Source organism: Panthera leo, chromosome A3, assembly GCF_018350215.1.
Source record: "Panthera leo isolate Ple1 chromosome A3, P.leo_Ple1_pat1.1, whole genome shotgun sequence".
Taxonomy (NCBI): domain Eukaryota; kingdom Metazoa; phylum Chordata; class Mammalia; order Carnivora; family Felidae; genus Panthera; species Panthera leo.
This window is the reverse complement of record NC_056681.1, coordinates 129,090,444-129,104,396: the sequence shown is the minus strand read 5'-3', so window position 1 is coordinate 129,104,396 and position 13,953 is coordinate 129,090,444. Positions and strand designations below refer to the sequence as shown.

The 13,953-nt window shown below is 38.9% G+C and overlaps 1 long non-coding RNA gene across 1 annotated transcript in view; it reads right to left on the bottom strand.

Moving 5' to 3' along the window:
- The window catches only part of LOC122216607, a 153,000-nt gene that overhangs the window by 33,733 nt on the left and 105,314 nt on the right, over window positions 1-13,953 (bottom strand). The gene's annotated exons all lie outside the window — the stretch shown is intronic.

Sequence of the window (13,953 nt, the reverse complement as noted above, 5' to 3'; positions counted from 1 at the left end):
TCCTTTTTCCATCTACCTTAATTTTTGCCACATGCAGATAGGCACTTAGTGGAGTTTACAGTTGCAAAGGAAGTAAAGTATGTTGGCAGGCCGTCTCTTGCCAACTTAATTTTATAGACTTAATGCTTCTCCGGCAATTAAAATTCATCGAAAACAGATTGTACTTTTAATGTAAATTCAGGGTAAAGAATGAGAATATGAAGTCATTAAGAAATACTCAAAAGAAATGACAGGGACAGGCAATACCCCAGCTAACTCACAGCGGTCACTGGAAAAAAGGAAACCTCCATATTTTTCTTCCAAATTAATTCTGCCACTATGTTCTAGTACCTGCTGCAGCTTCAACAGGACACATTCCCCTAACTCTCAACATCAAAAGCTCAAGGATGTAGCAGTTGATATTAGAGAAGTCACCAAGTCATTGACTTTCCATGAAGTTCAAAAATGTCAGGCACTCTACCAGCCTCCTAGACAGAATGTGGTTAGCCATATAATTTGCTCCAGGCTTCATTGTGTATATACATGTGTATACATAGTGTGCAAGGCACAGAGGCGTAGGCTTCCCCCTGGCCTCTGCAATCACTCCCACTCTTAGAGAGGTGTCCTGCCAGAAAAGATGTGGTGTCTGCTTCACAGCAGATAGAGTTTAAATTATCATTTAGACTTGTCTCTCCACATCTTTATCAATATGAACCAATGACAACAGGGACATAACATTCAAGAAATATATAAAAAGAAACAGCACCTCAAAGACAAAAGAGAAACCCAAGCTAAGAAATAGGAAACATTAAAATGCTAGCTATTAATAAATTAAAACATTTAGGCAGATCTTGAATGGATTAAACTACATAGCTGCAAGTCTGAAAATGAGTGGGGAAAATAATGATAAACGAACTCAAATTCTCAGAATATGTCAAGAAGACAAGGAGGGAAACTGTGAGAGAAAAGATCAGACATGGCTGATAAATCTGGGAAGTTATTAGCCATATAATTAGGATACTGCAAGAGAAGGGAATAGAGGTAATGAAGGCAATTATTAAAGAAATAAAAGAAGACGAATGCCCTGAGCCGATGAAAAACTTTGTGTTCACATGGAAAGAGAGCTTCATCTATACACATCTGAGGAGTTTTCCTGAATTCTAAGAATAAAGGAGGAGATTTTTTTAAACATCTAGACAGAAAAATAAAGTACTTTAAAACTGGCTTTAATTTTTAAATAAGCAAAAGCAAATGAAAACAGCATGAATAAACTAATAATGACAAGAGCAAATATTAAGATATTATAAGGCAAAACATGTCAAATTATAGATAGTCAAAACTGAGAGAACATCTATGAGGTTGACCACTTACAAAGTACAGATGTGCCTGGGTGGCTCAGTCGGTTGAGCATCCAATTCGTGATTTCGGCTCAGGTCATGATGCTGGGGTTGTGGCCCATGTGGGGCTTCACGTTAAGCCTGGAGACTGCTTGGGACTCTCTCTTTCTCCCTCTGCCCCTTTCCCCTGCTCTCTAAAATATATTTTTTTAAGTATGAATATAGGGGCACCTAGGTGGCTTAATAGGTTAAGAATCTGACTCTTGATGTCAGCTCAGGTCTTGATCCCAGGGTCTTGAGTTCAAACCCCTCATTGGGCTCCATGCTGGGCATAGAGCCTGCTTAAAAATAAAAAGTATGAATATACACTATGAATAATGAGAAGAGGATGCAACCCAGAAACAGGGAAGTTTGACTATTTATTTTTAAATGTTTATTTTTGAGAGAGAAAGAGGGAGAGCACAAGCAAGGGAGGGGCAGAGAGAGAGGGGGACAAAGGATCTGAAACGGGCTCCCCCTCTCACAGCAGCAAGCCCTACCTGGGGTGCGAGCTCACCAACCGCAAGCTCATGACCTGAACTGAAGTCAGATGCTCAACCCAGGCACCCCCAAAGAACTTTATTTAAATAAGGGAATATTATGTACAGTTTTATGACAATAAAATAAAAATCTGAATAAATTTGATAACTTGCTAGGAAAATATAATAAGACCAAATTTAAAAGAAGCTAAAAACACGTCCTTATAGACAAATAAGCAGAGGAGATACTGAAAGCCAGAAAAACAAAAAGTTCAGTAAGTAAATACACCAAAATTCAAGTGCTGCTCACTTACAGTGAGATTAAGAGGGGAAAGATTTACACTTTCCACTTTGTATGTTTTTAAAAAACAATTTTCTCTTCATATGCTTTATTTTATACTTAAAGAAGTAAAAAATAGAGAATACAGTACTATTATTCATGAAAAGCTAAGAACTGGGTTTATTTCCCAGTTCATATATGTTTATATATTAATTTATTTAGCCTATGAATTGATGTTTAATATGTGAATGCAAATTAATATAAAACATATTAATATGATGCAACATTTATACACATAATTATATAATGGGTAGTTTTAATACATGAACATTTATTTAAAGTTCCAATTTATTTTCGGGGTGCCCGGGTGGCTCCGTCGGTTAAGCGTCCGACTTCGGCTCAGGTCATGATCTCACGGTTCATGAGTTTGAGCCCCGCGTCGGGCTCTGTGCTGACAGCTCAGAATCTGGAGCCTGCTTGGGACCCTGTGTCTCCCTCTCTTCTCTGCCCCTCCTCCGCTTGCACTCTGTCTCTCTCACTCTCAAAAATAAACATTAAAAAAAATAATAAAGTTCCTATTTACTTTCAATATATCTGCCCATGGATTTACATGGGACCAGCTATGTCCTTTGTGGTATCCAGCGCCAATAAAAACGTGAGGGCCCTTGCCCCATTATTCTTGCCTTATTAAGAGTTTCAAGAGAGCAGAGCATTAAACTAAGAAAGGGAGAATGAGCATCAATCCGAGTGACTGTATAGATCACACACCCATGAGGATGGCCCTATTCCTACTGATCTTATTTGAAGGGTCCATTCAAACTCCACCTCTTCCAGCTTTCCTGGTACCTTAGTTGAAATAAATCTCTTCCTTCTCTGGGGCTCACAAAACATAGTCCGTTCTGCCTTGAGTTATGAATAGCTGTGAATACAAATGCTACTCCCACTGTATTAGAGCTTTTTAAGGCTGAAGCTTTCATCTGAGACATCTGAGTATTCATGTGGCACTCAGCCTAATAGTTCACACACTCACGCAGGCTGAAAAATGTTGATCAGAACTATCGAGATAGCACAAATCATTTGTTGAACTGAAGTAAACATTTGAAGCTAAAAAAAAAAACCCCACAGAAACAAAAACAAAAGCAAAAACAAAACAAAAACAAAAAGCAAAACAAAAAAACCTAACTCCAACTTCCCCATTTGCCGAGATACAATTTTAAATACGTGATTGAAGCTCATCGAGTTGCAAAATCTTCATCCACAACTTTACAGGGCTGGCAGTAGGCATTTAATATACTTATAAGTAAAGGAAAAAAAGATTTACAAATGCCCATGATATCTCTGTCAGTTATTTTCAAAGGAATTTCCAAGCACAGAATTCTTCAGCATTTTCCTACAAGGGTGTATTACAAGTTACTTGCTTAAAATAAGAACTCCAGTTAACATTAGCAAAGTGCTTTCCCTATGACAGCTTTTATCAGAAACATATGTCAATATGTGTTATTGAGTTCTTAATTATAAATAGCAAAATTCACTCTACCCATTTCAAGTGAAATTAATAAAGAGTATTAATCATCAAATTTGCAGGAGGCCCAGGGAACCAGGCTTGTTGGCTACACCATCAGAATAATGCAGCGAGAAACCAGTTCCAGAGAAATGCCTAATCACATCCCAGACTGCCAAAGCAGACGCATCATTTTTGCCATAACCTCCTCTTGGCCCTAAAGACGCTAAGGCTTGGACCCCAGGGATTCTGATCCGAATACCTAAGCCCCTGTCACCATGCTTTCAGGAGCTATGAGCAGCTGGAGGTTTGTTGCCATCTTGCATGGTTCATTCCTACCTCCAAGATTCCTGTGGGTCTAGCTCCTTGAGAAAACCACAGTCACAAACATAAGCTTAGCTGTCAGAGAGTCTGGGAAATGTACGTTCTAGCCTTCCAGTCTTTCTGGTACAGGCAAGCTGGCAAAACGGAGTTTGGAGTGGGAGCTCGTGTATGGTTATCTGCAGGGTGAAAGTGAGCAAATGTGACAATGACAAACATAGGGAATGAGTTTCCTCTAACCCTTTTTTCCCCTCACCATCCCAAGCACTGAGATAGCGGCTTTAGCATTTTGACTCTGGCAACACAACTTTCTTTTTTTTCCCTGTGGGTGGGCCATATCTGTTGATATCGCTTGCATGCCTGGGACAGTCGTGAACTGAAAATGAGAACAATCCTTAATTACCAGGTTTCAGGTCCCCTCTGACAGAAGCTGCCAGAAGGAAGTATGCAGGCAGAATTATGCAATGTGGTCTCTAAATGTCCAATGCAAAATCTTCATGCATGTGAATGCCAATCAAAGTGTGAATTAGAGAAGCCAAAATAAATCTAAAGCACCACACTGGGGAGTGATGAAAAGAGAAGAGCTCTTGGTTGCACTGAGTTTAGAGCAACACTGCAGGAATCAAAGGAAAAGAGCCAGACTGAGCATGTTTTTTTGGGCAATCATGCCGCTTCAAGGAGCTTCACGCTCCTTATTTATAAAGCAAAGTTCTCTCTCTCCTGTCTTGTTCATCCAGATTAAGGGAAAGGAAATAGAAGTGACATTTACTGAGCTCTTTTTGTGCAAGGAGCTGAGCTAGATGTATAATCATAAGGAAAGAGAATTGGTTCACAAGCCCAAATCATCTCAAATAGCTCCTACCCCACAACGAGTTCACAACGAGGAAAAAATAAATGAGAATATGGTATAAATGTAAGAGTCAAATTAAAATAAGAAGTTGTGGGGCATCTGGGTGGCTCAGGCAGTTAAGCCTCCGACTCTTGATTTCAGCTTGGGTCATGACCTCATGGTTCATGAGTTTGACTCCCACGTGAGTCTCTGTGCCGACAGTGAGGAACCTGCTTGGGATTCTCTCTCTCTCCTTCTCTCTCTGCCTCTTTCTCTCTCTCTCAAAATAAATAAATTTAAGAAAAAATAAAAAGTTGTGTTCATAAATAATTAGAAAAACTTTAGAATTTTGATCTATATAAAGCTTATTATAAAATTAATATAAACATCAATATATACAACAATGTCCAACTCTTAAAACAGGACATCTTCCAATATATATCCAGGGTTTCGTGAAAAAATGGATCAATGTTGACTACATAAAAATGATGATGATGATGATGATGTTTATCTTGATTCTAGATTCCCCTTTTTCCATTTTGCCATCCTGAGGAAATTCTTCAAAGTACACCATATAATGCTTGCTCTATATTAGTATATGCTGAAATTCCAATTCATGTGAGGATTCATTTATACATTCATCAGACCAAAATTCATTCTATGACTCCTGTGTCCTAGAGACACAGGCCCTGGCAAAATATCACTGAACACCAGATATATGGTCCCTGTTCTCATGGGGCTCATACTCCAGCAGAAAGGAGAGGTAGTCACCATGTTTTGGACAGCCTTATTCTGTCCACACCGCCTCTGAATTACATTTAGAGTTAAGCAGCAAGAGACAGAAACGAACACGATCAATTATGAGATAATTGTTATATATTGTTACATTATAACATATTACATTATACATTTATATATCACAAATATGTAAACAAACCACCGTTGGTCAATAAAAAGAGGCAAAATTAATTCCCGTTATACAGAAAGGGACATACTTAGAGAAGTATGAAGAAGTATAACTGGCTCGGAAAGAATAGGTTGAATTTGGACACAGAATTCTAGTCACAGAGTATGTGCTTAACAAATGTGTGTTGAATAAATGGATGAATAATGGGAGAAGCATTCTAAGAGCACAGCCCTGTAAACACAAAGAGTTGGGGAAGAAATGCACAGCCTACATTTGAATGAATGGGTAATTTTTAAAAATTTCAAATGCCGCCCATGAAACCCCATGTCAGTCAAGATGGGAGGATTTTGAGAGGAAAAGTAAGACCAAGGCACTGAAGGAAAATATGTTTAATAATAACAAACAGACCCTATTTTAACCAGAGAGATTAGCGAAAGTGTCCTTCATAATTAAAGTTTACCCAAAGGAAATATTCTGCTTCTGCTTCCAAAGAATATACAGAATATACATTACATTGAAAGGAACCTCAGACTTTCCTTTGTCGCCTTGGAAACTAATTCTAAACACATTTAGGAGGAGTAAGTATGAGGGAAGTCTGGGTGGCTCATTCAGTTAAGCATCCGACTTCGGTCATGATCTCATGGTTCGTGGGTTCAAGCCCCGTATCAGGCTCTGTGCTGACCGCTCAGAGCCTGGAGCCAGCTTCAGATTCTGTGTCTCCCTCTGTCTCTGGCCCTCCCCCATTCATGTCGTGTCTCTCTGCATCTCTCAAAAAAGACAATAATAAACATTAAAAAAGAAAGGAGGAGTAAGTATGAGAAAATAATTTATAGTTACTTGCTGACCTCGGCTGCACGAGTTATGTCAGGTGAGAAACAAATATAGAATCAACAAGAAAAGGTCACATGTAAGGAAAGAACTCCTCAGTCTCATTCCCAAGTATCCCTTCCCTTTTCCTCTACCCTCCAAATCCTGGGCAGCCAGCCCTCAGAAGGAAGATCCAGCTGGGAAAGGGAAGAATGTCACTCTCAGGTACTAACTCCACTGTGGGGACCCTGAGGAGGTGCTCCCGTGTGAACCACATCGGCCTTCCCCCGTATGAGAAGACGAGGCCTGACTTCTTTTGTAAGAAGAAACCTCCCCCCCTTGGAAGTGTCCTGTGAATTGAAGAGACCATAAAAGCAACATTTGGAGCCTGTCTGTGTAGTGCTCCGTGAGCCTACACCTTCCACACTCACCTTCCTCTTGGGTCTGCAGAACATGAGATGTTCTGGAGAAAACTGAGATTTGGCTGACTAAGTAACATTCCCAAAGTCACAATGCCTACAAGCAGCAGAGGTCAGACTTAAACGCAGGTCTCCTCGTGGCAAGCCCACACTTCCGCCAACTTTGCAGTCCCCTGTGGACACCTCACTCACTAGCTGCGGCCCCCCACCGCCCCCCGAGGACGGGAAAACAGCAGCCCATTTGCTACTGAAGGATTGGAGCAGTATTTGAGGAGACGGATGCTGGGGACTGGTGTGGACTCTTGCTTAGAAGAGTCTGAGGATAAGCCTGCCAGGACTGCCCTGATAGTAGCATGAGCAGAGGCAACTAGAGTGGGAGCCCATACTTCCTCTCACCGCTGGACACGTATTTGTGTTTTTAAGAGGCCCAAGTGGGCCTGTCGGAGGAAGTCAGGCTATAGTCATATTGAAAAAATTGTACCCCAGTGTATCTCTCCTGGCCAGGATGAGCTGGCTCTAGCAGACAGAAGCTAGAGTGGTGCCATCAGATGAAGAAGCTGAGGAGGGAAAGGAGGCAACAGACAGTGGGCTACAGACCACATCACTGATATTCTGGAGAGATCGCCCCTGGAAGAGCTCCAGCATGAGCTCAAAAAAACCCATAAAAAGTACCCCGGGAGTTGGGATTTGTCTCTCTGTAACACCGAGAGGGCATCGATGCCTAATTAAGAGTGCCCCATTCAAATAAGACGTTTGGTGACCTTCATTCTACTCTCCTCTGTTTCAAATCTAGGTAATATAGATATGAGTGCGGAGTAAGGAGGATTACACAGAGGGAAAAATGCAAAAGCTGCCCACAGCACTCCTCCAATTGAAAGTATGCAAGGTAAGTCAAGTCTGGGTTGCAGGTAGGGGTGAGGTAGGAGCGAGAGGGAAGCTTGACACTGGATAAGAAATTGCCTGGCAAACGGGGTAAGCAATAAATCATAGCCGTTAGTATTCTGATAACCCCGCCTGTATTGTTACAGTGCAAGTGACAGAGATGGGAGAACAAGGTGCACAGCTACTAAGTGCCCAAATCAAAAGCCTACACAAGTTAGCGTGGCTTCACAGCCCATGCTTATCTCAGAGTCCTGTGCTCGTTCCTGCTACCAGTCTCCCTGGGGAAAATTGTGGTCTTTGTTCCTGGGATGACAGGGAAGGTAGCTCACTTTTAAATCCTACCACTTGCCCTGGTAGAAGTTTATACATTATCTGTAAAAACAGCAATTTCTTAAGTCTATGTTGGGAGGAACATGAGATATACCTCAGCATTCTCCGTTCCAAATTATACTCAGGAGGAAGGGAATCTAGGAGTAGGAATGTGGAAACATGTCCCTTTCCTGGTCTACAGGATGGCTTTTGGAAACCCCAAAAAGAATGCTCAAAAATATCAGAGCACAGAAGACCACTCAAATTGAGTCTGGCAGACAAGTCTCCATGGAGAAAGAGATGAAAAGTTCACGTTCAAACTGTCTGCCTGACGTTTAATAGGACTATCTCTCTGAAGCCAAACGACGACCCCACATAACACTGAAGCTCTTTGCAAATGGAGGGTACCATTTTTCAAGAATTGGAAATGAATCATCATTATAGCTCTTCTATTATTAAATAGCCAGTGTTAGGGATGATTAAGTTTCTAGAGCCAGCCACTGAATCAGATAAGATGTGGCCTGCATTGACCAACTAATTCTACTACTGCCTAAAAATCTGAACATGAAAAAAGGCTTCATGTTCAAAGGTGTTCATCATAGTCTTTTTTTATAATCATGAAACATTTGTTAGCAACTCAAGCCCGACAATATGAAAATGTTTAATAAAATGATGGTAAGGTTACTGTAGGAAACTACTGCGTAGCTCATAAGTCGGCATTCACACCACTATTCAGAACATCATGGGCCAGGTAACCAGTGAGTAGCAGGGACACTGAAGGGCACAGGCTCAAAGAAGGACAAGAGTCTCTTGGTTAAGGTATTTGGGGATTCCTCAAATACTGGGCCTTGAAGGATGAGTTGGAGTTACCAGTGCAACAGTTCAGAGGGATAAAAATCAATAATAAAATGCACAATGATCTAGGATAGATTGTGGAAGGAGAACTTTCTTACACAGTTTCTTCTTTGAAAGCCATTAAATTTTTGCTTAAAGCAGGAAAGGAATTCCCATCTAAAATGAAACTAGGATGTAATTGCAATCACTTCTGGATGCATCTTCCAGATATTTAAAAAAAAGACTAAAATTTGGGTAAACATTTATTCAATAAATTGTACTAAGATCTGAAATGCAATGATAAACAGGAAAGACATGACCTCTAATGTCATTTGGTTTATTTTGAATAACTAAGTTCACAGACTAATAAATGAACTGTAACTGAGGTCAGAGTGGTAACAAATGTCCTAGGAAGACACAGTTTTGAGTTACAGAATGATTGCCAGAGGGAATGACTCTGAATAAGCTAACAGGAGAATCCGGAAGTGTTACCAAATCCAAGATCAAAGTTCAGAGATAATCCTATACCCCAGCGATAACCTATTTTATGGAAAAAGGCATCATTCACAACAGAAACTTAAACTATAAGGAAATAAACCTTTATAACACCCACATTAAAAATACTGTAAAATAATGTTGAAAGAGGTAAAATATTTCTATAAATGATCAAAAGACCATGTATAATTTGTTCATGGATAGGAAATCTCACCATCCTAACTTGGTCATTCCCCTCCCCCACCAAAAAAAAAAAACCCATATCTTCAAGACTATATAAATCAAAATCTCAACATGATTTTTCATGGGACTAAATAAACTGATTCTAAAATTATTTGAAAAGGCAATTATCTAATATATTTCAAAATAATTCTTTTTTCTTTTTTCAAAATAATTCTTAAAAAAAAGAATCAATGTAACTTGCCCTATTAGACATATTAATTTATAAAACTATGGCAGTTAAAACATTAAGGCAGACACTCAAACACAGAAAAATAAAGGGAATCAATAAGAGAGATGAGAAACAGACTCAGGTTTGTGTGGAAATTAGTACCTGACGTGCAAGGCATAGAAATCCTGCACAATGATAAACTGTTCATTAAAAGTTGTAGTGACTCAGTTGGCTTTCCTTATAAAAAACCAAATCTAGAGCTCTATTTCACATCTGAGAAAAAACAAATTGCAAATGTACCAAATATCTAATTTATAAGATCAAACTTACAATGCATTTAAAAGGAAATGTGGAAAGATGTCTTCAGAACTTCTAAAAATGTCCGGGTGCCTGGGTGGCTCAGTCTACCCGGTTAAGCATCTGACTCAATTTCAGCTCAGATCATGATCTCATGGTTCGTGAGTTTGAGCCCTGAGTCAGGCTCTGGGCTGAGAGTATGGAGCCTGTTAGGGATTCTCTCTCTCTCTCTCTCTCTCTTTCTGCCCCTCCCCTGCTCACATGTGCACACACTCTCTCTCTCTCAATAAATAAAAATTAAAAAATTAAAATTAAAAATTAAAAATGTAAACATTTCTTGGATAAGACAGATTAAAAAACAATGAGCAGGAAAGATTAATAACTGATTATATCAGAATTTAAAATTACTATAATATAAAGATGGCATATGAACAGTTTGAAAAGGGCCAGATGGGGAGAAGAGATTTCTACTAAATATAAAAAATTTATTATTTAAAATAAAAATAATCCAATAGGAAAAAAAATGAACAAAAGAATTATTTGAATAGGCGATCCCAGAAGATAGCCAATCAATAGGAAAATACATGCAATCTCATGGAAAATGAGTCAAGCATGAAGTAAAGCCAATATCCTCATATCAGATGACTGACAAAATTCAGTAAGTTTGACATTACAAAGTGTTGGCAATGATGAGGGCAAACCAAAGTTTTCCTATTCTCTGTAGAATGAATATTAATTTATAAAACTAATATGGAGAGCATTTAGAGGTCTAGTGAAATTGAAATGAATAGATCTTACTCTACAGTAACTCCACTTGGTGGTTTACACTATAAAAAAACTCACATACTTATGTACGAAGAGATAAGCCTTAAGTATTCCCACCACACACACACACACACACACACACACACACACACACACAAAGATAATTATGTGAGGTGATAGATGTGTTAATTAACTTAGTAATCATTTCACAAAGTATATGCATGTCAAGCCATCACTGTGTACATCACTTTAAATATATACAATTTTGTCAAGTATACCCCAGTAAAGCTGAAAACACATTTAAAAAAAATTTTTAACTAAAAAAGAAAGATACATCTACCAGAAAAACTTGAAACAACATGAATGGCCAAGTGAGATGGTGTATTTGTAAGTAATCTTTGTTTTTCTTCACAGTGTTGCATCAAATATGTAATTGTGGAATGGCATTTACAACATGATAGCATTAAGGAAATAAAATACATACACACACCCCTCCAAAGTGGCATGAAAAGATCCACCCAAAACAAGAGAGTTTACTCTAGGGAGAAAGACTTAGTAATGCAGCTGAGAAACAAAGGAAGTTTTCTCCCAATGTATTGCATGATTAGGGAATTATAAAACATTTGTATTATTTCTTGATGTTGGTTACATGGGTGTCTGGCATTTCCTTCTAAATCTTTTTAACCTTTCAAAATTAAAACACATGCACACACATACACAGTACTCAGTGACCACTAAAGTAAAAAAAAAAAAAAAAAGGAGAAAGATGAATAAAAAGGATCTTGAAAAGTTTGATTATAACAGGAAACCAAGAACTGGGATGGTTAATGGGGCAAACCTATGGGAGCTAAGGTTACGGGATTTTTTTTTTCAGGTGGAAAAGGCTAACAAATGCTCCAAATACATTGGGAAAGATTCACCAGAGAAGCTACGATTAATGATGCAGTGGAGAAATGGACTAGCCCAAGACAGAGGCTGTTGAAAAGCAAGAGACAAAGAAATCTATCATAATTGTGGATTCCTTGAAAGATAGACAGAGGCTTTCTCCCCTGAAAATAGAAAGATAGATAGTGCAAAAGTTTATACAGCTTTGGTATGTGTGCAGAATACTACAGTAGACTCTTCCCCAATTTGGGTGGCTCTTTCTCCTGATAGATTTGGAGAAGTCAGCTCGAGTAGTGGCTTCTCATAACCAGTGGAGGCCAGAGGCTATCCAATTTTGCTGTCATTATTCCTGAAGACCAGCCCTGGAAGGAGAAATGGGTCTGCAAAGATGCTAAGTTGATGTTAATATATCGTGGCTGCTACAGAAGGAAGCTTCACAAAGAGGTAGTGCTGACCTTACCCTACATCTACCCCACAAACGTTATGTTTTACCCCTGCATGCGGGTTTTTTTTTGTTGTTGTTGTTGTTTTGTTTTGTTTTGTTTTGTTTTGTTTTGTTTTGTTTTTGGCTTCTTGCATTGTAATTGCTCCTTCATCCAAATCTGTTCCTCTGCAAGTGATTTCAGACAAACAGGGTGAAACATCAGCATCAAACATTGACACAATGAAAGTTAAACTTCACTTCCCCTTTCCCAAAAACTTATTTCAAAAAGAATGTTGAATGGGGCACATAAGTAGGTTGGAAGTTGTGAAGGGAGGCATGTCTTAGTTTGAAAATTTATGATGCTAGACATATACACCTGAGAGATGAATACCAGCTGTCATATAGTATATATTAAGAGGGCTCCCATGCCAAAAAGATAAAGCAATTCACATCTGATGACTTCAATTTTCAGTTTGAAATATGAAGCTAGGTCATCAGCTGAGAGTGATGAAGAGATTATTTGAGGAGTAAATTAGCTTTGAGATAGTCATCTTAGATCATGATAAAAAGAGGTATTAGAGACACGTGGAAGGATTCCTAGTCCATTCTCCTTTCAACTTAGTGATCTTCTAGGGAAAACAAAAATTGTGTAGTTCACTTGTGTGATTTTTCTCCTTAGCCAGAGTCAGCTGCTCAGGTGCAGACCCTAAGGATATGGATTGTAATTTCCATCAAAGGTGAGTAAAAAAGAGGAAGATAAATACAAAAATATTGACAGTATTTTCAAGAAACTCATAATAATGAATGAAGAAACTCATGACCAAACAGCGGGAAAGTAAGGGATTCAGTGACAGTGAGAAAGTCATGGGTTCATTGGTTTAAAATCCTTGATGAGGTTTAAAAAATGGTGGGGTGGGGGAGGGAGTGAAGAAAGAAATGGAGATTCTTAAAGCAAGAAAAATAGGAAATTGTGAGTAGAAATTAGGATGTTCTATTTTAACTTCAGAGGGTATCACGTTAGGTGATAATAAATTCTAGAGTGTAACCTCTAGTGGGGTTGCAAATAAGTTTACTGGAGTTGAAGAGATAAAGAACCAGAAACTTTTGGATGATTTATTCATGTAGATGTTGAAGTCCCTGACAACATGAATTGAGATAGAAAGAAATACTACAGTCCTAGAGGTAAAAAGAAATGAAAAAATACAGAGTTATTCATAGAAGACAGTGGCTAAGTGGGAAGACAAGGTCTTAGCTAACTGATATGATCTTCAAGACAGCAAGAGATCTGTCCATTCCATTCAGTCTCCAACAGAAGGAAGGGTGTAGATAATCCCATGAGGAATAAGTGGACATCTAGCCAAACTCCTGGCCCTAAGATGAGAGGGGAAAGACAAAATCCTACAATCAACTTAATTTTGTAAGAACAGAAAGAAAAGTAGTATCTAATGGGCAGCCTCATTTTACTTAAGTCAAAGTAGCAAAAAGTACATTCAGAAAAAGAGGTTCAGAGTATTAGAACATAGACAGCTGACAGTGAAGAAGTTCCAGAATGCCCAGGGAAAGACTTGGAGAGCAGATACATGAGTGGAAAATTGTATCAGATGAGGGGATGGGTCCAGAACAGTTAGGGGAGGACAGCACGGGTGCTAGCTCACCTAGGAGACAAGGACTTCAGCACAAAACCAATCAAAATTCTAGTAAGTTACTTTGTGGATATTCACAAACTGATTCCAAAGTTTTTAAGAAAAGGCAAAACGCCTAGAATAGCCAACA